Source organism: Apodemus sylvaticus, chromosome 3, assembly GCF_947179515.1.
Source record: "Apodemus sylvaticus chromosome 3, mApoSyl1.1, whole genome shotgun sequence".
Lineage (NCBI taxonomy): Eukaryota > Metazoa > Chordata > Mammalia > Rodentia > Muridae > Apodemus > Apodemus sylvaticus.
In genome coordinates, this window is record NC_067474.1 from 38,232,226 (window position 1) to 38,258,090 (window position 25,865).

At 40.0% G+C, this 25,865-nt stretch overlaps 1 protein-coding gene across 3 annotated transcripts in view; it reads right to left on the minus strand.

Moving 5' to 3' along the window:
• The window catches only part of Klhl32 (kelch like family member 32), a 253,142-nt gene that overhangs the window by 148,068 nt on the left and 79,209 nt on the right, over positions 1-25,865 (minus strand). The window lies entirely within an intron of this gene.

The following is a 25,865-nucleotide window of genomic DNA, read 5'->3' on the forward strand; positions in this document are numbered from 1 at the left end:
TAACAGTCATCATGCTCACCTGGAACAATGTCTCTATCACTGATCCGAATCATTCAAAATTGGAATACAATGATGTCACTCAAATTTTTTTTAATCTAAAAAGGATGTGATGTTCGGTCACTATCAGTACTAACTGATATCTACAACTTGAATTCAAAACAAATCCTATTTTCAATGAATGCCCTCGGTTTAGGGAAATTATGAAGCTATTATCTTTAAAAATAAACCCATACCACTCCTGGGAGTCATAGCTCCTTCCAAAAGCTGCTTCCATCTGAAATCAGCCTTCCCACCGCATTCCCACTGTATGCTGCATCCACAGCAGCAGATGTGAAGTCGCTAATTGTCAGCCAGCCAATTAGCGCTTATCTGATACCCACTAAATGTGAGACTTGGTAACGGGCGGGCGAGATAATGTCACGAGATTGCTTCATTTGGCTTTGCTGAATGTCAAGGCCATAAGTAGGAAGATTGGCTAGCGTGGAAAGAAACTACGAAAGGATGTGGGGATAAATGAGATCAGAAGGCACATTCTATCCAAGCATGAAATTATTAGAAGATCGATTTTGTACAGCTAAATGTTGTATTTTTCTCTTGACTGGTTTTTCAGTTATACAAATAATATATGAAGATAGTTTTCTATAATAATTAGGTTTAAATAAAATTAAGATCCTGCTTCCTGCAAAGGCAATATGTGGACAAACAGCAAAAGAACAAGCTTTGCAGGAGGAGATAATTCCAGGAGAGGCTGACAGTGCGCAGGTCCCAGGCTGAGTGTGCCAGGGGTAATGAGGCATCGGGGACTGTAGGACAGATCCGCTTTCCTTCTGCCGTAGAGCACACAGCGTCGTAATGTGTTGAGGAGGTGTAAAAGCGTGAGGTGCATTTTCAACAGGATCACTGGGGCTGCAACTCTGAAACAGCCTCTGTGGGACTGAAGAGTGGGAAATAAGGACGGTCTAACAGAGGTGCTTTACAACTCCACGCCAAAGATGGCAGTAGCTTAGATCAGAGTGGTGGGAGCAGAAGTGCTTGGGACTGGTCTATATATATTTTAAAGGCAGACCTGTGAGACTTGTTAGCAGTCAAGGATAACACAGGCATTTGGACCCTGTATTGATTATAAAGCTATAATGAACTACAATGGGAGAAACCTGCACAGTAAGTAGTTTTGTGAGCTGAACTGAGACTTTAATCATGGGTATCTTGGCTTTATATTGCTTCCCAAACATTCGAGTGCAGGTAATGAGCAGCCTGCTCGATGTACAAGTTTGGGGTTTTAGGAAAGAGCTGTTTATCCAGTACACTGAGCTAGATGTCTCAGCAGCCCCGTCCTGTGCGGAGGGGCCGGAGCTCTCCAGGAGCTACAGCAAGGCCGTCCTGGGTTGCCAGGAGGAGCTTGACAAAAAGTAACATCTTGGGATGCGGTTAAAATGGTCAGAGCCCATTCCTTACCATAAACATCTTTTCCATTACAAATGCATTTGACTGGTTCTGTAGAACTCTATGCATGTGTGCACACTAGAAATGTAGGGAAGGGAAAAAGACGAAATCACGAGTCTCTGAGATTCCCATGGAGGCAAGAGTTTATCTATAGGCAGAAGGACAAGAATTGAGCTAGGCTAAATCAAATTTTGAGAAGTTTGGTGAAATTAGACAAAACAGCCAGTAGTACATAGAAAGAAAGCCTGGAAAATGTCAGATGCCAAAGTCAAAAAAATTAAGAAATTAGGTAAATATTAAAAGATTAAGATGTTGAATAAAGAAAAGCTGGATATCTATTACTGGATATGATTATATTTTACTTATAATTTGTGTGCATATATTAGTAAGCAAGCTATAGCTTTCCTTTTGCTACCCTTGGTGTATTTTGGCAACAGAATCTTGGTAGTAATAACATAGGTGTGTGGTTTTCTATCTTCTTACAGGTCAGACAGATTTATATAGTGTGAGGGACAGCATTTAAGTAAGGCAAGAGTAGTCTGGATCCACTGCTTATCTGAGGAGGTGTGCGACTCTTCTGGCTACTACCCGGTTTTGGTAATTCATATTTCTTAGAAGCCTATTTATCAAGGTTGTAAGTTAATTGGCATAAATTCTATAATATTTCTAATAATCATTTTTTCTTATTTTCATCTTAAATGTCATCATTTTATTTATTATATTTCTTTCCTTTTTTAAAGCAATATTATTTTGGACAAAGAGTAGTGAGAATTCACTGAACCATCTCCCCAGTTCCTTGCTCCATATTTCTGTGTAGAGAATGTGGGCATAGGTCCAAGCCTTGCCATATATTCAACATTACTTGTACCATCAGCTTCTCTGCACCATGGACTGTTCTACTAACAGTCCTTAATCTATAAAGAGCACAGACCAGCCCAGTCCAAGAATGAAAAGTTCTTGGAATAGACAGAGATGCTGTAAAAACTCTAGAGTTCTAGAATCTACCGTTGGAATTTGATTTACCCTCTGCCTCTAGGTTCTAGTAGAATCTTCTAGACATACCAAGTTGACTCCATTGGCCAGTCTTCAAAATCTCAAGCACACTGCCTAGACTATCTATAAAGATATTTCCTGGGTTCTTCTCCTTTGAAAGTAACTGTTATAAAATGGCCTACTAATTTGTTGCCAAACTTCCATTCATATCTGTATTTCATACCAGGAACCACTGCAAACTTTACTCTGCTAATCAACTGTTCAGCAAAAGAAAGGCACAGATGAACAGGGGTTGAAACTGTAGGCTTTGCATCTCTGCTAGAGCTCTCATTTTCTATTTGACCTTGACTGGACATGGCGGCCGGTTATTGTTACACTAAGTACAGCTGGCTTGATTCTCACGGTACACAGTTTTCGTCCTTTGCCTTAGACGACAGACATTCGGCTTTGGGGATACTAGAAAATTAACGTACATTCTGCGTGAACTACATTTGTTGAACTTATTTCAAAAGATTAAAAGAAGTATCCCTTTCTCACAAAGCGACACGCCATGGGTCTACTCGCTGCTGTTTATGGCTACAGAAGCTCCTGACAAGCACCTTTGGTGAACCATCAGTCTGAGTTCATGAGGTGTTAGGGTGTGAATGTGAAAGGTAACTCAGATGTTCATGTGGACAGTGTGGTCCTATGGGGCAGTGCAGAGAGGTGGCCTTGGCAGTGCGATAGGTCACAGAGCTCCAAGGTTCCACATAATCATCCACTGATAGAGTCATATATTCACATATCAGTGGTAGATTACAGCAGGCGGTGGAAACTCTGGGAGGTGGTGCCTTGTTGAAAGAAGTAGGTCACCAGGAGGATATACAGTATGTCCAAGTACCTCCTTTCTCTTTTGCTTCCTGGCTTCCAGGATATAAGCAGACTCTCTTAGTATGTAATTCCATGCTAATGATTCTCTGACTTAAATTCGGTCCAAAACACTGGAGCCAGCTGACCATGCCTTGAAGCCTGATGTCTAGCTAAACCAGTGCTTGCTCCTTGAGAGTGACCTGCTTCAGGTAGTTTTCACCACAATGGAAAGTTGACTAATAGGAACACAACACCGAAATGTTAAAATGGGGGACATTGGCATAGCACTGAGGTAGGAATGTTAAAAACAAAACAAATCAAAATCTACTACACTGTTCAGTTTCAAACCTAGGACAAGTAGCTGAGGTACCTATTTAACATATTAAAGCAGACACTGCCCCCACCCTCACCCTAGGCTCTTCTGCATTCCTCAGTCTCTGTTACAGGGCCCTCCTGGCTGACCAACCCCCCTCCCTACCATGAACTCTCCAGCCCAGGAGGCTGGGATGCTAGGCCCTATATAATCCAATCACTTCGGTTCCCTGCCCTTTTTGTACGTTTGGACCTCCTGGTTGCTGCACCCAGTTCCCCTGCTCTTCCTTTTTCTCCCCCTCTCCTCCCAACATGGTCAAGCTCAGTCTGCTCATGTCCACTCTAGACTCTCCCAGATGGTCCTGCCTCTGGCTATGCTATCCCACACAACTATGATAAACTTTCTCCTCTACCATACCCTGGGATCAGTCAGATTCCTTTCCGTTTTCTTTTTTTCATTCATAATCAAGCATGCCATTTTCTCTTTTTGTAAAATAAAAATTTTAATTAAATTAAAATTAATTAAATAAATAACATAAGAAAAAACCACAGAAACTAACATCAGAATAGGACAAAACAATCATACAGAAGGAAAAGAGCCCAAGTGAAAGCACAAGAAATAAATATATACACAGAGAGCTACTCATTTTCACACTCAGGAATCCCATGAAGAGATTAAAGTGGAAAGCACTATATATATCAAATCACCTTGTGCATGGCTGTGCATGCTGCCTCAGTCTCTGTGAATTCACATGTGTGCCATTCCTATCAATTTAGAGGGCCTTGTTTTCTTGGTGTCCTCCATCCCCTCTGGCTTTTACATTGCTTCCAGCTCCTAGTCCTCAGGGTTTCCTCAGCCCTAGGGGAAGGATTTGATGGAGACACCCCATTTATAGCTCAGTATTCACACACTTTGCATATTCAGCAGTTGTGAGTCTCTGTACTTGTTGCAGAAGGAAGAGTCTCTTATTGATGCAATGTACTAATCTATGAGTATAGCAGAATGTTATTAGGAGTCATTTTATTGCAATAGTTTGTTGGTTTTGTTTTTGTTTTAGATCAGTAGTATTTAGTTTTACATAGTATCAGGTTCGTGGTCATCCAAGCAATGTTGGGTAGGGATTCCATCTCATGGAGTATGCCCTAAGTCAACTCAGATATTGGTTGGTGACATCCATAAGCTTTGTGTCATCATTGCAGTAACATTTTATATTCAGGACACCATTGTAAATCAAAGAGTTTGTGATGGGTTTAGTGTTTATCAAAGGATAAATATAATCCTTTGATTTCTTCTTATACCAAAGATGGGTAACAAGTAGGGGTGAAGGCTCTATGTAGACACAAGCATGACTTCTCCATATTCATGAATTGAGTATCTGTTGTCTTCAGCAATAGGGCCTTGCCATCATTTTGTGGAGAGCAACAGCCTGGGTTGATTGGCAATTTACCTGGGAACCCTTTGTCAAATAACTCAATGAGGTGCAATGAAATCTCAATACTGGAAGCTTCATTTGGTGATAAGAGATATGCACTTGGGGTTCTGCCTCTCCCATTATCTGGTGATACCCTTTAGATTGCCTTCATAAATACATTTTAGGACACTTCTATACTGTATTAGGTTTCCTGTATTGGGTTTATCATTCCCCAAACTCAAGGCAATCGCACAACACCAGGAATGGAATTGAAGACTGAAACTGTCAGAAGAACATGGTTAAAAAATAGACTCACAGAAGAAGAATTTTGAGTGCTTATGAGAAGATTCCAAGAAAACAATAGACAAGTATTGAGGTCTCAATTTCTTCAAAATGCAGAATTGTTCTTAAATGTGTTTTCAATGTTACTCCCAGGTGTAGAGGTTATTTCAGACTACTTATTATGGCTTGTTGGTGTTATTCAATTTAACATTTATAGGCCACTATGAAAAAAAATGACTCATGTAGCTTATCCTTGTGATTGTATACAGCTTGAACTCATGATACTTTTACTCAAATGGTTCTTCTTAACCCTCAGAGTATAAATTGTCTAGTGCTCTGAATAAAACTGGCTATTGCATCAAACTTTAGTCAGTCTTATGCACTGGTTCCATTCTCACAGGTCCCACTGCCTATAGAGTAGTAAACACCAAACATAAATCCACACACCAATGGATACCTGATCTTTTATAAAGAAGTCAAAAGTATGGATTGGAAAAAAAAAACCATTATCTTCAACAAATGGTGTGGTCCAATTTCATGGCTGCATGTAGAAGAATCCAAATAGATCCATACTTAACTGCCCTGCACAAACCTCACTTCCAAGTGGATCAGACACTTCAACATACAACCAGATGCACTCACTGAACCTGATAGAAGAAGTGAAGAATACCCTGAACTCCTTAGCACAGGAAAAGACTTTTTGAATTGAACACTATTGGTACATGCAATAAGATCAATAATAAATAAATGGGATCTGATGAAACTGAAAAAGCTTCTGCATGACAAAGAACACACCATCATTTGGACAAATTGGCAGTCTAAAGAATGTGGAAAGATTTTTACCAACCACACATTCATTAAAGGACTAATATCCAAAGTAAATAAAGTAAAAACTAGATACCTAGAAAACAACACAATTTAAAAATGGGGTACAGATATAAAAAGAGAATTTTCAATGGGAAACACAAATGACTGAGAAACACTTAAAGAAACAAATGCTCAATATCCTTCGCTATCAGAAAAATGCAAATCAAACCTACTTTAGATTTTATCTTATAGGTGTCAGAATATCTAAGGCCAACAACACAAGTGACAGCTCATGCTGGTGAGGATGTGGTGGAATAAGAAGACCACTCATTCATCGCATAGTGTACAGCCACTATGTAAGTCAGTGTCGGGCTGGAGAGATGGCTCAGCAGTTAAGAGCACTGACTGCTCTTCCAAAGGTCCTGAGGTCAAATCCCAGCAACCTCATGGTGGCTCACCAACATCTCGTAATGAGATCTGATGCCCTCTTTTGGAGTGTCTGAAGACAGCTACAATGTATTTAAATATAATAATAAGTAATCTTTAAAAAAATAAGTCAATGTCAGAGTTCCTCATGAAGGGATATTGATCTACCTCAAGATCCAGCTCTACCACTCTTGGGTATATACCCAAAGGGTGTTTTATCTTGCCACAAAGGAGCCTGCTCAATTGTGTCCCCTGTTACTCCATTCACAGTAGCCAGAAATTAGAAACCACAATTCTTCAATAGAAAAAATGGAAGAAAAAAAGTTGAGCATTTACACAATAGAATATTACTCAGCCGCTTAAAACAAAGTTAAATCAGAAAATCTGCAGATAAGTGATAACAGCTAGGAAAAAATCATGTGGAGTAAATGCAGAATGAGAAAGACCAACATATGTATTCATTTATCAGAGGATATTAGCTATTTAGTCAGTGATAACCAAGTCATAATCCATAGAACCACAGAGCTTAGATATGTCTTGGGGGCATATAGATATCCCTACAAAGGACTGTGGATGGACGGGATGTAGAATGGGAAGGGAGAAAGAAGGGGATGAGGGAGAGAATAAGGTGGGACAGGCAAACTTAAGGGCATTGTGAGGGATGATGTGGAAACCTTAGAGAGTAGAAGCTCCCTACAATATGTCATTCTGTTTCCATGCTTTGTTTTCAGTTAAGCAATTCACTTGCTTATACAAAAACCCTTCTATATGGCTTGATTCCTCCTTATTCCTACAATTTATGATTTCCTTTGCTTTCCTTACATAGTTAGATAGCATCTAGAATAGAAACAATAGGGTGGCTGTACCAACTTGCAAACCCATCAGCAGTGGAGGAGTGTTCCTCTTTCTCCACGTCCTTGCTAGCACCTGTTTTCTCCTGAGTTTTTTATCTTAGCCATTCTGACTGGTGTGAGGTGAAATCTTGGTGTTGTTTTGATTTGCATTTCCCTGATGACTAAGGATGTTGAACATTTCTTTAGGTGTTTCTCAGCTGTTCGATATTCCTCAGGTGAAAATTCTTTGTTTAGCTCTGTACCCCATTTTTAAATAGGGTTATTTGGCTCTCTGGAGTCTATCTTCTTGAGTTCTTTGTATATCTTGGATATTAGCCCTCTGTCAGATGTAAGGTTGGTAAAGATCTTTTCCCAGTTTGTTGGTTGCCGTTTTGTCCTTTAGACAGTGTCCTTTGCCTTACAGAAACTTTGTAATTTTATGAGGTCCCATTTGTCAATTCTTGATCTTAAAGCATAAGCTATTGGTGTTCTGTTCCCTTTTCCCCGGTGGCCATGTCCTCAAGGATCTTCCCCAGTTTTTCTATTAGTTTTAGGGTGTCTGGTTTTATGTGGATGTCCTTGATCTACTTGGACTTGAGCTTAGTACAAGGAGATAAGAATGATTGATTTGCATTCTTCTGCATGCTGACCTCCAGTTGAACCAGCACCATTTGTTAAAAAGGCTATCTTTTTCCCACTGGGTAGTTGTGACTCCTTTGTCAAATATCAAATGATCATAGGTGTGTGGGTTTATTTCTGGGTTTTCAATTCTATTCCATTGATCTACCTGCCTGTCACTGTACCAATATCATGCAGTTCTTAAGGTACAACCATTCTGGAAATCAGTCTGGCAGTTCCTCAGAAAACTGGACATAATACTACTGGAGGACCCAGCTATACCACTTCTGAGCATATACCCAGAGGATTCCCCAGCATGTAATAAGGATACATGCTCCACTATATTTATAGCAGCCCTATTTATAATAGCCAGGAGCTGGAAAGAACCCAGATATCCCTCAACAGAGGAATGGATACAGAAAATGTGGTATGTTTACACTATGGAATACTACTCAGCTATTAAAAACAATGAATTCATGAATTCTTAGGCAAGTGGGTGGAACTAGAGAATGCCATCCTGAGTGAGGTGACCCAATCACAAAAGAACACACATGGTATGCACTCACTGATAAGCAGATATTAGCCCAGAAGCTTCAAATACCCAGGAAATAATTCACATATCAAATGATGCCCAAGAAGAAGGAAGAAGAGGCCCTTGATCCTAGAAAAGCTCAGTGCGACAGTGTAGGGGAATACCAGGATAGAGAAGCGGGAAGGGGTTGACTGGGGAACAGGAGGAGAGAAGAGGGCTTATGGGACTTTTGGGGAGGGGGGATCCTAGAAAGGGAAAATCATTTGAAATGTAAATAAAGAATATATCAAATAAAAAAAAAAGAAACGAAACTGTGTACAAAAGCACATCTGACAAACGTCAGGAATATAGTCATGCCAGATATCTATAACTAAAGCTCTTGTATTAATAGCCTTGCTGCTATATGGTAAGTAAGGCCACAAAATTAGTGCCTTAAAACAGCACAAATATTATCTTGTTTCTGGAGGTCATGAGTTTAAAATGGGTTTCACTGCACTAAGATCAAGTTGCCAACAAGGGTGTCTTACTTTTAGGGCCTGTAGGGAGGGTCTGTTCTCTGTCTTTACAGCTTCCAGAAGTCACTAGCACAAGCAGGTCACTCAAACTTGGCTTCTTCCATCACATCTCTGTTGTACCTCTGCCTTAAAATCTGATGTCTCCACTGATACCTCCAGGTCTAACTGCATAATCTGGGACACTCTAAATTAAGCCATTTAGCTTAATCACAGGCTCTATGCATTAGGATATAGACAGCACTGGAGGACTGTTTTCTGTTCATAATGATAAATAGCTAATGACTACCTTAAGTAGAAGTATTCAGGGTTCCACATAGTCTGATGCAATAAACCATTTAGCACATTAGGAGCCTATAGAATGGGCACTGGACTTATATTCAACACATGATCTAAATAACTCAATGTTCATTAAGTTTAATTATTTGTAAGTGGAAATGTCTATACCTAAAGAATAAGCAAACTGAAGAGTATAAATATGCCTATTATGGAAGTTAGCACAGATTATTATATTGTATTGTATTGTATTGTATTGTATTGTATATTTATAGCACAATTATAAATTGTAATATTTCTTCCATACTGAGGCTTTACAGCCTGATAACAATCAGTATTTCCTTCCTAAGAAATATCTTCATGTTCTAGCCTGTGGCGGTTTGAATGAGAATGGCTCTCATAGACTCATGTTGGAATATGTGGTCCTCTATTGAAGGCACTGTTTGGGAAGGGTTAGGAGGTATAGCCTTGTTAGGGGTATGATTTTGTGATTTCAAAAGACTGGTGCCATTCTCAGTGAATTCTGAGGTTCAAGATGGGAGCTCTCAGCTAATCCTGCTACCATGCCTTTGTCCAACTATCATGACCTCTAATACTCAGAAATAACAAGGCCAATTAAATATCTTTCATCCTTTTGTGTATTTTATTAACTCTAAAACCAAACCTGATATTTCTTTCCCAGGGTAGAAAGATTTGAAGGCATTTGGACATTTCTTGCTAACATTTGAACCACCAGATAATATGCAAACACATATTAAAGGACACACTTTCCCTAAGAAAACACTTTTGCATTTGTTTCTTCCTTCTTATACACAGGGGCATGAGGGAAAATAAAGGGGAAGGGTAAGTTCTGTGGCCTGTTGGTTCTTTTCATCAACGCATCATAAATTCCGTTGTCACTTAGGAAGAGAAAAACCTCAATTCAGGAATTGCCTCAGTCAGTTTGTCCTGTCGGGTATTAGTGGTAACTGTGGATGATGCCACCCCTGGCCTGGCAGGTGGTCTTTTGCTATATGAGAAGAGTAGCAGAGCAAGGCACAAGAGAAAACAGGTAGGCGTGACTCTGTCATGGCTTCTGCTTCAGTTCCGGCTTTGACTTCTTTCCCTCACCTTCTCAATGATGGACTATAAAGCACAAGATGAAATAAACTCTTTTCCCCCCAGGTTGGTTTCTGTCAGTGTTTTATTACTGTAACAAACAAAACAAAAAAGAAGAACACAGTGCTAAGATAACATTAAGCTATACAATCAGAGTAACTAAAGGGATCATAATTCCTGTTTATGTCCCTCAGACTGTTTCTGGATAAGGTTAAACATTTGAATTGTTAAGCTGAGTACAACAAATGACCCTCTGTGACTGGGTGAGTCTTGCTCAGTGGGTTGAAGATATGGATTAAATAAAAGGCTGACTAAGATGCTCCACTTTGTTCATAGCAGCCATATTTATAATAGCCAGAAGCTGGAAACAAGCCAGATGTCCCTCAATGGAGGAATCGATACAGAAACTGTGGTAATTTACACAGTGGAGTACTACCCAGCTATTAAAAACAATGATTTCATGAAATTCTTTGGCAAATGGATGAAACTAGAAAATATCGTGAGTGAGGCAACACAGCCACAAAAGAACACACATGGTATGCACTCACTGATAAGTGGATACTATCCCCCAAACTCAGAATACCCTTGATAAAAACCACAAACCATATGGAGCGTAAGAAAAAGGAAGATCAAAGTGTGGATGCTTCAGTACTACTTAGAAGTGGGAACAAAATAATCACAGGAGGTAGAGGGAGGGAAGGATCTGGCATGGAAAGAGGGGGGGGAAGGGGGCAGGATTAGATATAGAAAGAGACAGGAAAAAAATACAGAGAGTCAAGAAAATGAAGAGAAATATGCAACAGTAGGGGTGTGGGGAACTGGGAGTAGCAATTAGAAAGTCTCAGACACCAAGGACTGGAGAGGTTTGCAGGACCCAACAGGGAATACATTAGCCAAAATACCTAACAAAGAATAGTTAGGACCTTTAGAGACCACCTCCAGTAGATAGGCAAAGCCCCAAGTTGAGGGATGGGGCCACCCACTATCTTCAAAATTTTAACTTAGAATTGCTCCTGAAATGCAGGAACAAAAAGTGGAACAGAGACTGAAGGAAAGGCCACCCAGAGGCTGCCCCACCTGGGGGACCAACCCATCCGCAGACACCAAACCCAGACACTATTGCTGATCCCAAGAAGCGCTTGCTGACAGGAGCCTGGTATGGCTGTCCCCTGAGAGCTCTACCAGCACCTGACATGCAGATGCAAATACTCTCAGCCCTCCATGGATTGAGGATGGGAACCCCAATAGAAGAGTTAGGGGAAGGAATGAAGAAGCTGAAGGGGATTGCAACCCCATAGGAAGAACAACAATATCGACTAACCAGATCCCCCAGAAATTTCAGGGAATTAAACCACTAACCGAAAAGGATACATGGAGGGATCCATTTCTCTAACTGCATAAGTAGCAGAGAACTGCCTTATCTGGCCTCAATGGGAGGGGTGGTTCTTTGTCCTGTGGCGCCTTGATGCCCCAGTGTAGGGGGATGGTAGGGGGTGAGGTGGGAGTAGGTAGGTAGGTGGGGGAGCACCCTCATAGAGGCAAAGGGGAGGAGAGATGGGATGGGGGTTTACAGAGGGGAAACCAGGAAGGGGGACAATATTTGAAATATAAATAAATAAAATAACCAATTTAAAAACCAAAAAGAATTCTCTGTGTTAAGTTTGTGCATTGTTCTTTTACCTTAAAACTTGGACTGGACCATTAATGATCAACTTCCTCCTACTTCTCCAGGCTTCTCATCAGGAAAACTGTGCCATACTTTCCCCTCTATATCCAGCTTACCCCTACAGAATGGGTAACGCTTTAGCCTCTACAGCCATATAAATCCCAACAGTAAATCTATACATCTGTCTTTTGACCTACCTACATATTTTCTATTGGTTTTGCTTCTTTGGAGCTCTAGACTATAGAGCATACTATTTATTATTTCTGGAGCATCATCATTCCTAGGTTGGGCATATATGTAGGCTCTGAGGATGCTGTCTGAGTGATGCTGTGCAGTGAGGAGCCAGCCAGCTCTCGTGTACTTCTCTTGATTTGAAAATATCCTCTTGATTTTCTTAGAATTGCTTTTCTGTGAAACTAAGATCTAAGTGTATTATAGCTGTTGATTCTTCAAGGGCATATTCATTTTTTATAAATACTTTCCATAAATATAAATATATATTATAAATATTAAAAAAATTCATTTGTAGCAAGGTGATCATTCACTTGATTTTTAAAAAACTGGAGCCTTCACTAGAAGTTTCCTTTCCATAAATACAACAAACCAATTATAAGGAAGCCATTACTCAGGCCCAATGTTTATATTACGATTCAATCCTGAGAGTGTACATTTATCCTTTGCTATCCATCTGTTTACTCCTATCATGTTAAGCTCTTGATAACTACTCCTTTCCCCCTCTCCAACAGTGTTTCCCAGAATTGTACAGAACTGTCTTCAGCCTAGCTTCTTGCACTATTGTGGTGCCATCTATGACTTTCCACAGCATTATAAATCATTCTTCATCATTCTTTTTTATTGGATATTTTCTTTATTTACATTTCAAATGTTATTCACTTTTCCAGTTGTCCCCACCCAGAAACTCGCTATATCACCCCCCTCCCCCTGCTTCTTTGAGGATTTTCCCCAAACCATCTACCCACTCCCACCTCCCCATGCTCACATTCCCCTATATTGGGGCATCTAGCCTTCAAAACAAACCCAAAAGAAGATAGTCACGCAAATATAATTTTACCTCTAATAACAAAAATAACAGGAAGCAACAATAATTTTTCCTTAATATTTCTTAACATCAGTGGACTCAGTTCCCTAATAAAGCAACATGGACTAATAGACGGGATATGTAAACAGGACCCAGCATTTTGCTGCATACAGGAAACTCATATCAGTGACAAAGACAGACACTACCTCAGAATAAAGGGCTGGAAAACAATTTTCCAAGCAAATAGTCCCAAGAAAGAAGCTGGAGAAGCCATTCTAATATGGAATAAAATCGACTTTCACCCAAAAATCATCAAAAAAGGTAAAAAAGGACACTTCATAGTCGTCAAAGAAAAAATCTACCAAGATGCTCCAAATGCAAGGGCACCCACATTATAAAAGAAACATTACTAAAGCTCAAAGCACTCGTTGTACCTCACACAATAACAGTGCGGGACTTCAACGCCCCACTCTCATCAATGGATGGATCATCCTTCATCATGTATTGAGTATTATTCCATGGTATGGATGGACCACAGTTTCCCTGTTTTACTTGTGAAGGGTGCCATGGTAGCTCTTTGTTAGTGTAATTATGAACAATGGTAGAGAATGTCTTCTAAAGAGAATGTAAACAAAGCAATGCTGCAGTGATAATGCTGGCGGGAATTATTACAAGGGAAACTTTCTTGATAGTCTCATTTGATGTCTACAAAACAGCAAACTTATTTTCAATAGAAACTTCTGTCACACTGTACACTATCTAACAATGAACTTATAAACTGTCTTTAAAATGGAATGCCCATGTCAAAATATACATTCACTCAGGACTTCACCCAAGGCTTCCTCTGTGTCTTACAAACCATTTGTTGGAAAGTTATGACCAGTTTACCAAACGAGGATAGTTTAGGGTGTAAGAATGCCATTTAGGTGCCTTTGTGATTGATACGTGATGTCAATTGTCAGAGAAAGGAAAGAATAAGTACGCAAGCAATAAGCTGTAGCTTTGGTGGCATGCATGCTTCATAACCACGTGATTCAGGAGAGCTCGTCTATACATGCTGTATGATTCAGGAGAGCTCGTCTACACATGCTGTATGATGCAGGAGAGCTTGTCTACACGTGCTGTATGATTCAGGAGAGCTTGTATACACGTGCTATATGATTCAGGAGAGCTTGTGTACACATGCTATATGATTCATGAGAGCTTGTGTACATGTGCTATATGATTCAGGAGAGCTCGTCTACACATGCTATATGATTCAGGAGAGAGCTCGTCTACACGTGCAATATGATTCATGAGAGCTTGTGTACATGTGCTATACGATTCAGGAGAGCTCGTCTACACATGCTGTATGATTCAGGAGAGCTCGTCTACATGTGCTATATGATTCAGGAGAGCTTGTCTACACGTGATATATGATTCAGGAGAGCTCGTCTACACGTGCTATATGATTCAGGAGAGCTCGTCTACACATGCTATATGATTCAGGAGAGCTTGTCTACACATGCTATATGATTCAGGAGAGCACATCTACATGTCCTATATGATTCATGAGAGCTTGTGTACATGTGCTATACGATTCAGGAGAGCTCGTCTACACGTGCTGTATGATTCAGGGGAGCTCGTCTACACGTGCTATATGATTCAGGAGAGCTTGTCTACACATGCTATATGATTCAGGAGAGCTTGTCTACACATGCTATATGATTCAGGAGAGCTTGTGTACACATGCTATATGATTCATGAGAGCTTGTGTACACATGCTATACGATTCAGGAGAGCTTGTCTACATATGCTATATGATTCAGGAGAGCTTGTGTACACATGCTATATGATTCATGAGAGCTTGTGTACACATGCTATACGATTCATGAGAGCTTGTCTACACGTGCTATATGATTCAGGAGAGCTTGTGTACACATGCTATACAATTCAGGAGAGTTTGTCTACACATGCTATATGATTCAGGAGAGCTTGTGTACACATGCTATACGATTCAGGAGAGCTTGTCTACATGTGCTATATGGATTTAGGAGAGCTTGTCTACACATGCTATATGATTCAGGAGAGCTTGTCTACACATGCTATATGATTCAGGAGAGCTTGTGTACACATGCTATATGATTCAGGAGAGCTTGTGTACACATGCTATACGATTCATGAGAGCTTGTCTACACGTGCTATATGATTCAGGAGAGCTCGTCTACACATGCTACACAATTCAGGAGAGTTTGTGTACACATGCTATACGATTCAGGAGAGCTTGTCTACATGTGCTATATGGATTTAGGAGAGCTTGTCTACACATGCTATATGATTCAGGAGAGCTTGTCTACACATGCTATATGGATTTAGGAGAGCTTGTGTACATGTGCTATATGAATGTTTCAGGAGAGCTTGTTTGACCTCCAGCAAAACAATGAATCATGAATCAGGCTACTGCAGAGCTGACTATTGAAAATATTGAGCATTTATGACTTCATTTTGGTGACATTTATGCATAAATTAAATAGCTACAGAGTAATGTTTGCTAAATAAAAATAGGAGATACATACTTTTTGTTTACAAAATAGGACTTTGGGTTAGCTAACTATTGTCTTTATTTTTTTTTCTGAAATGAAGATTCAAGAAGTAAGTTACACTAAAACATAACTTTGAAAACCTGTTCTGATCAGACTGTGAGATGCCTCTGCAGCTATCAATTACACCACTGACTCCAGTGACTGCTCAGAACATGGACACAAGAAAGCTGTAGCACAGTGACGGGATGATAGATAAAAACGGGTGGGTGGCTATCTGACCTTTAACATCCATGTACCACTTCTAAGTTTATAAGTCCATTGTTCTTATTAATTTTATCTTTAGACTAAAAGACAATTTATTTAATGTGCACTGAAATTCGCAGAATTGATTTGTATTTAAGGAACAGCCCAGAAATAAAGACAGAAGGCATCCAGCTTGGGAGCCGAAAGCAACACAACTGACAATGCTATGGGTTTTTTTAAATCCTTATTGTAATAAGCATTATCTGTCTACACATTGTCTGTGGTGACTGAGCAGCAGGCAGTACAAATGATGCAATGACCTGTCCCCCTTTTGTGAGCAGTACTACTAGCCTCAAGACTTTAAAAGATGCTGTATTAGGAAGTAAGACAAATGAATATATGAATGAATGAGATCTATGTCTATATGTGTATATATACAAATATAATTATATATGTACATATATAAATTCATGATAAAATACATATATCTGAGCAGAAGGAGACAGTCTTAGGAGACTATTGGTGAGATTCAACACAGCAAGAAACTGTTTCTGTTACATTACAGTAGGGAAAATAAATCGAAGGACCTATGATGTCCTTAGCAATGCAGTGGGTTCTGGGATCCCAAACATTACAATAGATAATATAACCTTGACTCTCCCTCTTGTAGAAGACTGGAAGAAACATCTTTATACAAAAGCCTTTCTCTATTGCTCCTTCAATGGTACAGCTTCCTTGAAAATTCTTGTGGCCATTCTTTTCCTGGCTTCCTCCAGATCTCAGGCATCTGAACAGCAAGAACATCCCTTATTCCTACTATCTAAGATACTCAAGCATCAGGCCTTAGGTCTTACTCTGAAGTTTTACCTCTCCTTCCCTATCCATAAATCTGTTGACTCCACATCCTCCTAACCATGCTTTGGAAAGATTATTAGATTTCTAGACATCTGCTCTTCCCTGAGTCCAGGCACCAGCCACTTCTTAGAACCCTAGTAGGAATTATTGATGCCTTTTCTTTATTTTGAAATGAACACTATGATGCTGATATCCATCTTTAGAGACTTCTTTGGAGAAGGAAATACATTGATCTTCATAAAGCATTTAGAATACATGTGTGGAGCACAGGAATGCTTACCCATGGCAGTCACATTTATTACAGCTGCAACTGAACAGAAATACCCACGTAAACGTGGGATAACGACAAATCCAAATACAAACCCTAAACCCTGGCGTTGATTATGTTAGATTGTAGTAATCCACCCACCTGCCTGTGTCTTCCTCCAGACTATGAACTCATTCAATGTCTAGAAAATAACAGGCTTACAACAAATGTTTATTGAATTGAAATTTTCTAATTATGCACTGTATTCTTATTTAATAATCATTTGTGCCATTTACTCCAATAATGACTGGAGAATAGAATTACAAAAATGCTTAGAACAAAGACCATTTTTTTTTCAATATCATGGGCTTTTGTCCTCTCAAACCTGAAAATTACACAGCATGTGCAGGCTCTAAGGGAAAAAGATGCTCAAATATTTAACTTTTTAAAACATCACATTTGAATCATTTTACCAACACATACATGAACATATGCTAGAAAGTCAAGACAAGATGGCAAGTTTGAAACAGCTTCCAGAGCCCGCAGAGACTTCATGAACCACAGAGTGGCCCATAACTCAGGACTGGCAACACAGGGTCCTGGGACCTTATTTATGAATGAGATCCCTGGGTCAGAGGGACTTCCAAAAGGAGGGGGTACACAGTTGAGTCATGCTCACGCATTCCACATACACACATACACACACATACATACATGTATACAGACAGAACACACACACACACACCCTCACAGAATGACAAGGCTTCTGCCTGACTTCTCTTGTTACCTCTAACTCAATATTTTCCAACCCAGTTTTACTCTACAGTACCTCTGTGGACTTCACTACCTTGAATAGTCATAGTACCTCTCTAACATGCTACTGATCAAGGTACATAATCTTAGATTCTTTGACAGAGACAAGCTAAATTTTAAATGTTAAAAAAAGGAAGACTTTATGTATGTAGGAACATGTCAGAGGAGAATCAACACAGGCTCCTGAGAGACATCAGCCTTGTTGATTATTATAAACCTAGGTAGAGAGGTAAACTGAGAGGCAAAGGGTCCAACACTGAGAGGTGCAAAACCCTGAGGTGAAACAGACCGTGCTTGGCAGACAGTGCTATGGCAGCACCGAAGAAACTGACCAGAGAAGGGAGGGGCCGTGGGTGGTGCTGAGAGTGAGTGAGGGCTGACCTTAGCATCCGAGCAGGGAATGACCGACCATTCATCCCACAGCCCTGCACAAAGGTTCAGGAAAGAATAGCCAGAGAAGGAGAAATAGTCAGATGGTTGTTGGTGGTTTCTAAGAAGGAGGGGGATTTCAGATTCAGAAAAAACGCAAAGGTAGAAAAGGCTAAAACCACACTGTTCTGAATTATCAAAAGGTGAGTGAGCCCGCCAGCAGCCGAGCCCATAAAAGCTGAGCGCCTCTTTCCACTAGCTCCCAGGTGTAGCACGGCCAGGCACCACTAATCAATCCAAGAAGCAAACAGCTAATGATAGTGAAACAGTGCCGAGGGTGAGATTCTATATCTACACATCACTGAATCTGCAGCACCCCATCCTGAGGCCTGTGCCTGAAGCGATCAGCTGACTGATGAAAAAGAAACCCAGGTCCACGGAAGAGAGATAACCTGCCCATGTTTACACAGCACAGCTGGTGAAGAGGAGGAACCCAGCAATTATTAATTGAAGTAGAACCTTCCATTTGCTAAGCACTGTGGAAAACAATGGCCTGTGCAGAATCCAGACCGGCTCCTTAGCTCATCCATTTTATCTCCGCATTGCTGTATTACCCTCTTAAGACCTGCTGCTCTAATTTAGTTATATGTTTGATGAATGCCATGCTGTGCGTACACCACTGGAGTTAAACATAATATTTAGTTTTCTTTTTTTTTAAGTCATTATTTCTTGACTCAATAATGTTTTTTATACTTCCTTTTAAAATGTTAATGACCATAGGAAGTCAAAGCACTTTGTGCTCAGCTGCTCTTTCGCTATTCCTGTTGTAAGCAAGAAAATCTATTAACTCTCAGGGTAATATCATGGAATGGTTTACACCAAAGCGTGTGCCTGCTGACTCCTGAAGTCTTATATTTTCTGAATCAAACAAGAAGCATGTGAGCTTCAGAAACATGTGCTAAATACCACTTTAAAGCATAAAAGTCTAGTTTATACCAAAGTATTTACTTAACTTCATAGAATCCTAACAGAAGGGAAAATGCACACATAATATACACATAGGTTTTGTGTGTGTGTGTGTATGTGTGTATACATTTAATATTTAAAATCTTAAGAATCAAATACTACATGAACTATTATGAAAATTAGGAAACATTTCATTAATTTAACAACTTATTTACTGAGCACTTAAAAAGAATGAGAGAACATTATATTGTTGCGAGAGAAATAAAAGTTAGCAAGGACTGCAGGACACTGTATCTACGTATATCAGTATAGAACATAGTATACAAGAGCAAACAAATAATCTAAATTAGGGTAGGTGGTTGGGAGATGCCATTCTTTACTAGTCTCTGAAATTTCTGCATAAACTCAGAATGAAATGATGTTCTAGTTTACCTTTTATTGCTGTGGGAAAAAAACAAAATAAAACAAAGAAAACAAAACCAAAAAAAAAAAAGAAAAAAAAGAAAAAAAAAACCATGACCAAATTCAACTTGGAGGTAGAGAGTTTAGTCCATCATTGAGAGAAGCCAGGGCAGGAACTCAACGCAGGAACTGAAGCAGAGGCATGAAGGAACCCTGCTTGCTGGTTTAATTCTATGGCTTGCTCAGCTTGCTTTTATATTCTACCCAGGGTCATCTGCCTGGGGTCTGGTGGGGAGACAACAACTAGTAGGCAGAGTTCTCCCATATGAACTGTCAATCAAGAAAATGCTCCACAGACTTTCATCAGTCAACCTGAAGAAATCATTCTCTCAGTTGCGGTTTATCTTCCCGGATGAGTATCACAAAAGAACACACACACATAGTATTCATTCACTGGTAAGTGGTTATTAGCCCAGAAGCTTAAAATACCCAAGATAGAATTCACAGAGCACATGAAGCTCAAGAAGAAGGAAGACCAAAGTGTGGATACTTTGATCCTTCTTAGAAGGGGGAACAAAACACGCATGGGAGGAGATACAGAGTGTGGAGGTGAAGGAAAGGCCAGCCAGAGACTGCCCCACCTGGGGATCCATCCCATATACAGTCACCAAAACCAGACACTATTGTGGATGCCAACAAGCACTTGCTGACAGGAGCCTGATAAAGTTGTCTCCTGAGAGGCTCTGACAGTACCTGACAAATACAATGGTGAATGCTCTCAGTCAACCATTGGACTGAGCACAGGGTCCCAATGGAGGAGCTAGAGAAAGGACCCAAGCAGCTGAAGAGGTTTGCAGCCCCATAGGAGGAACAACCATATGATCCAACCAGTACTCTCAGAGCTCCCAGAGCCTAAACCACCAACCAAAGAGCACACATGGAGGGACCCATGGCTCCAGCCACATATGTAGCAGAGGATGGCCTTGTCAGACATCACTGAGAGGAGAGGCCCTTGGTACTGTGAAGGCTGGGTAGGGGAATGCCAGGACAGGGAAGTGGGAGTATGTGGGTTAGTGAGCAGGGTGGGAGGGAAGACTGGATAGGGGGTTTTCAGAGGGGAAACGAGGAAGGGGTATATTTGAAATGTAAAGAAAGTATCTAATAAAAAGAAAAAAGTTTAAAAAAAAGAAAAAATTAAAAAACAAATTAAAAATTACACTGCTATTAGTCAAACTTGCTCTCTTGCACTTATTGTGGGAGTGGCGTTGGATTTCCTTGGCCAATGGGAGATCGGGATACATTAATGTTATGTTTCAAAAATATCACTTAGTCATTGTGGTGGTTTGAATAAGAATGTCCGCCGTGCTTAGTCAACAGGGAGTGACACAATTTGACAAGATTAGGAGGTATAGTCCTGTTGGTGGTGTCATTGGAGTATGGTTTGAGGTTTCAAAAGACCATACTGGGCCCAGAGTCAGTCAGTCAGTCAGTCAAGGTCAGTCAGTCAAACTGATGATTCTGTCAGACTGACGAGTCAGTCAGTCAGTCAGTCAGTCAGTCAATCTCTGTCTCTGTCTCTCTCTGCTTGCGTATTAGGATGTCACTCTCAGCTACTGCTTCAGCACAACCTGCTGCCATGCTTTCTAACACAATAATGGACTAAACATCCAAACCTGTAAGTAGATACCCAGTTAGATTCTTTCTTTTATAACAGTTGCTTTGCTCATGATGTCTCTTCACAGGAACAGAACTGTGACTAAGACAGTCATCCAACTGAAGTAACACTTAAAGAAACACTTGAGAAAAGTTGAAATAAAAGGTATGGAGACGTGGTTCTACTGCTTTTGCAGAAGAACCAAGTTTGGTTTCCAGCAGCTACACCGCAGCTTAACTCCAAAACTATAGGATCCTGGCTCCTCTTCTGGCCTTGGTGGGTACCAGACATGCATGCAGTAAACTTTTCAGGCAAAACTAATATGTATAAACTAAAAATAAACCTTTTTAAAAAGTTGACATGCAAAATGTATAGTTAGAAGTTTATCTCATTACCAGCTAAAAATTATCCAGGTTATGTTTCTGATATCCATAAGATAAAGAAAATATTGGGTAAGAGCCAAATAGGGATAAAATTAGAAGATACCAAAGATTAAATGACACCCAAGCACAGGGTGTTATAATCTCTGGGAGCTAAACTGAGCATAGTAGGAGTGCAGCCACACTAAGGGTTTTGAATGTGGGAAGCACTAGTTACAGCATCTAAGCAAAAGAGTAAAGTGTGCAGATCAGAAGAGAGTCCAGAGTCCATTCTTGAAGAATAAAATGTAAGCAAAAATACAACACACCAGAACCTGTGGGGTCCAATTTAAGCATCTCTAAGGGAGATGGATGTCTATATCTATAACTGGTTTCATTAAAGGGGCAGAGAACTTGCGGTAAATTACATAGTGATATACCATAAGGACGTGAGAATAAGCCAAAGCCCAAATCAATAAGCAAAAGAAATAATAAAGATAAACACAGAAATTAATGAAATGAAAAAAACCTATGCAAAGAACCAATAATAGGACCGAAGAGCTGGGTCATTGGTTGGGAGCACACATCTGCTTGCAGACAAAACTCTGGCTCCCAGCACTGCTATCAGGCAACTCACAGGCGCCTGCAACTCAGGCTTCAGGAGATAGAACACCTTATCTCTGCCAGTAACCACAGATACATAAGCATGCCACACAGAGGCACATACATACATTCATACATACATTCATACATACATGCATATACACACATTAACAAAAATAAATCTTAAAGTATCAAACAAACAGCTAATTCTTTGAAAAGACAAAAACGTGTCAAATCCTTAGCTGAACTAACACAATTAAAAGATCCAAATTAATAAAATTAGAGACAATGGAGAAGGCATACCCAGTGTCAGTAAATTTCAAAAGATTATTAAGGCATACTTTGAAAATTATATTCTAATAAATTATAAAATTCTATAGGAAATGAGAAAACCCCTAGACACATATGAGCTGCCAAATTTAAGCCAAGAGGTAACTGATAATGTAAGTGGATCTGTAATGAACACCAAGATTGCCCGAGAGTTCTATTGCTGTGATAAACCACTTACCAAAACTAACTTGGAGGATGAAAGAGATTAATTGCAAGCTACAGACTATCACTGAGGGATATTGTAGTGGTTTGAAAGAAAATGGCCCCCATAGGCTCATAGGGAATGGCACTAGGTGTGACCTTGATGGAGGAAGTATGTCACTGTGGGGGTTGGGTCTTATATGCTCAAGCTAAGTCTAGTGTGGCATTCACTTGTTCTGCCTTCGGATCAAGATGTAGATCCCTCAGCTTCTCCTCCAGCGCCATGTCTGCCTGCACGCTGCCATGCTTCCCACCATGATAATAGACTAACCCTCTGAAACTGCGGGCCAGCTCCAAATTAAATGTTTTCTTTCTAAGTGTTGCTGTGGTCTTGGTGTCTCATTGCGGCAATAGAAACCCTAAGACGAGGTACAAATGTAAAGGCAGGAGCATAAAGCAGGAACTACAGAGGAACCCTGACTATGGTTTCCTCAGCTCCGCTTATACACCCCAGGGGTTGAGAAAACACCCCACAGACCACTCTGATGGAGGGAATTTTTCAGTTGAGGTAGCCTTTTCTCAACTGACTTTGGTTTGTGCTCATTGACAAAAATGTAAGCAGCTTTTCAAATGATTGCAAAAAATTAAGGAATTAATACTGCCAAACTCATTATTCATTGTAGTTTTATACATATATCTAAACTAGATATATGGTTTAGATATATCCAAGAATAAAAGGAAATCAGAGGTCAGTCTCTGTAATAACCAGAGATGCACAAATTCTCAAGAAAATACATCAAAGCAGCATTGTCTTAGTCAGAGTTTCTATTCCTGCACAAACATGACCAAGAAGCAAGTTGGGGAGGAAAGGGTTCATTCAGCTTACACTTCTACATTGTTGTTCATCACTAAAGGAAGTCAGGACTGGAACTCGCACAGGCTGGAAGCAGGAGCTGATGCAGAGGCCATGGAGGGATGTTATTTACTGGCTTGCTTCCCCTGGCTTGCTCAGCCTGCTCTCTTATAGAACCCAAGACTACCAGCCTAGGGATGGCACCACACACAAGGGACCCTCCCCACCCTTGATCACTAAATGAGAAAATGCCTTACAGCTAGATTTCATGGAGGCATTTCCTCAAGGGAGACTCCTTTTTCTGTGATAACTCCAGCTTGTGTCGAGTTGACACACAAAACCAGCCAGTACAATCATGAGCAGTGGACTTTATTGTATGCAAGGATAGTTTAACATATGCATGTGCACATCACATAAATAACTGGAGGACAGAAACCACATCTTAATACATATAGAAAGGGTCTTTGATAAAATCCCTTGATAAATTTCTCTTGACAACAAATGCCTTAAAAAGCTAGCAATGAAATAACTATCCAGTAACATAATAAATATTATATATTAAAAGAAAAAAACCTCTATAACATTACCCTTATCAGAGTTAGACAAGTCAAAGCACTTCTAGTAAAATGAGGAATGAGACAATGTTATCCACTCTTTTCATATTTTCCTCAATACAGTCCTTGAAGTTTGAGCTAGAGGAAAAGCACTAAATAAGTAAAATAAAAAGGGAAAGAAATAAAAGGGATACAAATGGAAAGGCAGGGTGAAATCATCCCTATTTTGTAGACAATAATATTTCATAATAAAAGACCCAAAGTTCTACCAGAAATTCTTAGAACTGATGAACTCTTCTAGAAAATGAATGTGATACAAAAATCAGTAGCTCTTCTATACGACAGCAAACCAATATACTGTTGAGAATCAGGAAAGCAACGCCACTCACAGTGCTTTATAAAAATTAAGCCGGGCAGTGGTGGCACACGCCTATAATCCCAGCACTCTGGGAGGCAAAGGCAGGTGGATTTCTGAGTTCAAGGCCATCCTGGTCTACAGAGTGAGTTCCAGGACAGCCAGGGTTATACAGAGAAACCCTGTCTCGGAAAAAAACAAATTCAAAAAACCAAAAAAATAAATAAAATAAGATAAAATAAGATAAAATAAGATAAAATAAGATAAAATAAGATAAGATAAAATAAAATAAAATAAATAACCTAGGATAAATCTAAACAAGAAACTACAATGATAAAAATGTAACCACTTAAGACAGACATTGAGGGATAAAATGGAAAAATCACCAATACTAATGAATTAGTAGAACATCACAAAAAGAGTTATCAAAAGGAAATCTATAGGTTCAACAGTTTCCATTAAAATACCAATTTTCACAGAAAAATACATAAAAGTATACTGTAGCATAAAGCATCCCAGAGAGCTAACAGTCCTGAGCAAAACCAACAAAACAAAAACAAAACAAAACAAAAACCCACCAAGAACAAAAAGCTACAAGTAGCAAGGTAGTAGAACACCTGATTTAAGGTTATTCCGGAAAAACCATTGTAACAAAAACCCTACGGCACTGCTACAAAAACAAACCTGTAGATCAGCGGACTAGAGCTGATCGAGAGCTTCTTTTGTTATTACTCTGAGAAAATGCTCTAAGGAAAGAAACTTAAGGGAAAAGAGGTTTATGTTAGCTCACAGTGCAAGGTACATGTATCATGGCGGGAAGGTCAAGGCAGCAGGAGCTGGAAGCAGCTAGCCACTGTCCGGAGGACGGAGATGTGGATTCCACCCTAGGGCTCAGCTTGCTGTCTTCATCCAATACAGGGTCCCCCACCCAGTAAAGAGCCCTTCTCACAATTAAGGTGGGGCTTTCCCCTGCCGACATATCCAGAGATCTACCTCCTAGAGGTTTCTTGAGTCTGTCAAGTTGATGACAATGGTAAGAGATGGGGGTGGGGAGACGGAAAATGATTATGAGGGGTAAATGAGACAGAGGGGGAGTATCAGGAGGGAGAGACAGATGGTGAAAAATATGTGACACATTCGAGAGGAACTTGGCTTATGAATACATGGACAATGAACACATGCCAATTTAAAAAGAGGAGGTGGTGAAGGAGGAAGAGGAGGAAGAGAGCGAGGAGGACAGAGAGGAGGAGACTACACAATGGCTCAACAGGTAAAGGACCTTGCTGGACAAGTCTGGCAACCCGATTTGATCTCCAGTCTCCACGTAAAGGTGGATGGAAGGAGAGAATCAACAAAGTTGTCTTCTGACCTTCACAAGCACTCTTTGGCATGTGCACCCCCCCACACACCATGCCTACGTATATAGGCACATACACACATAATAATAATAATAACAATAATAATAATAATAATATTCTTAATCCATTTGTGGGGGCAGTAT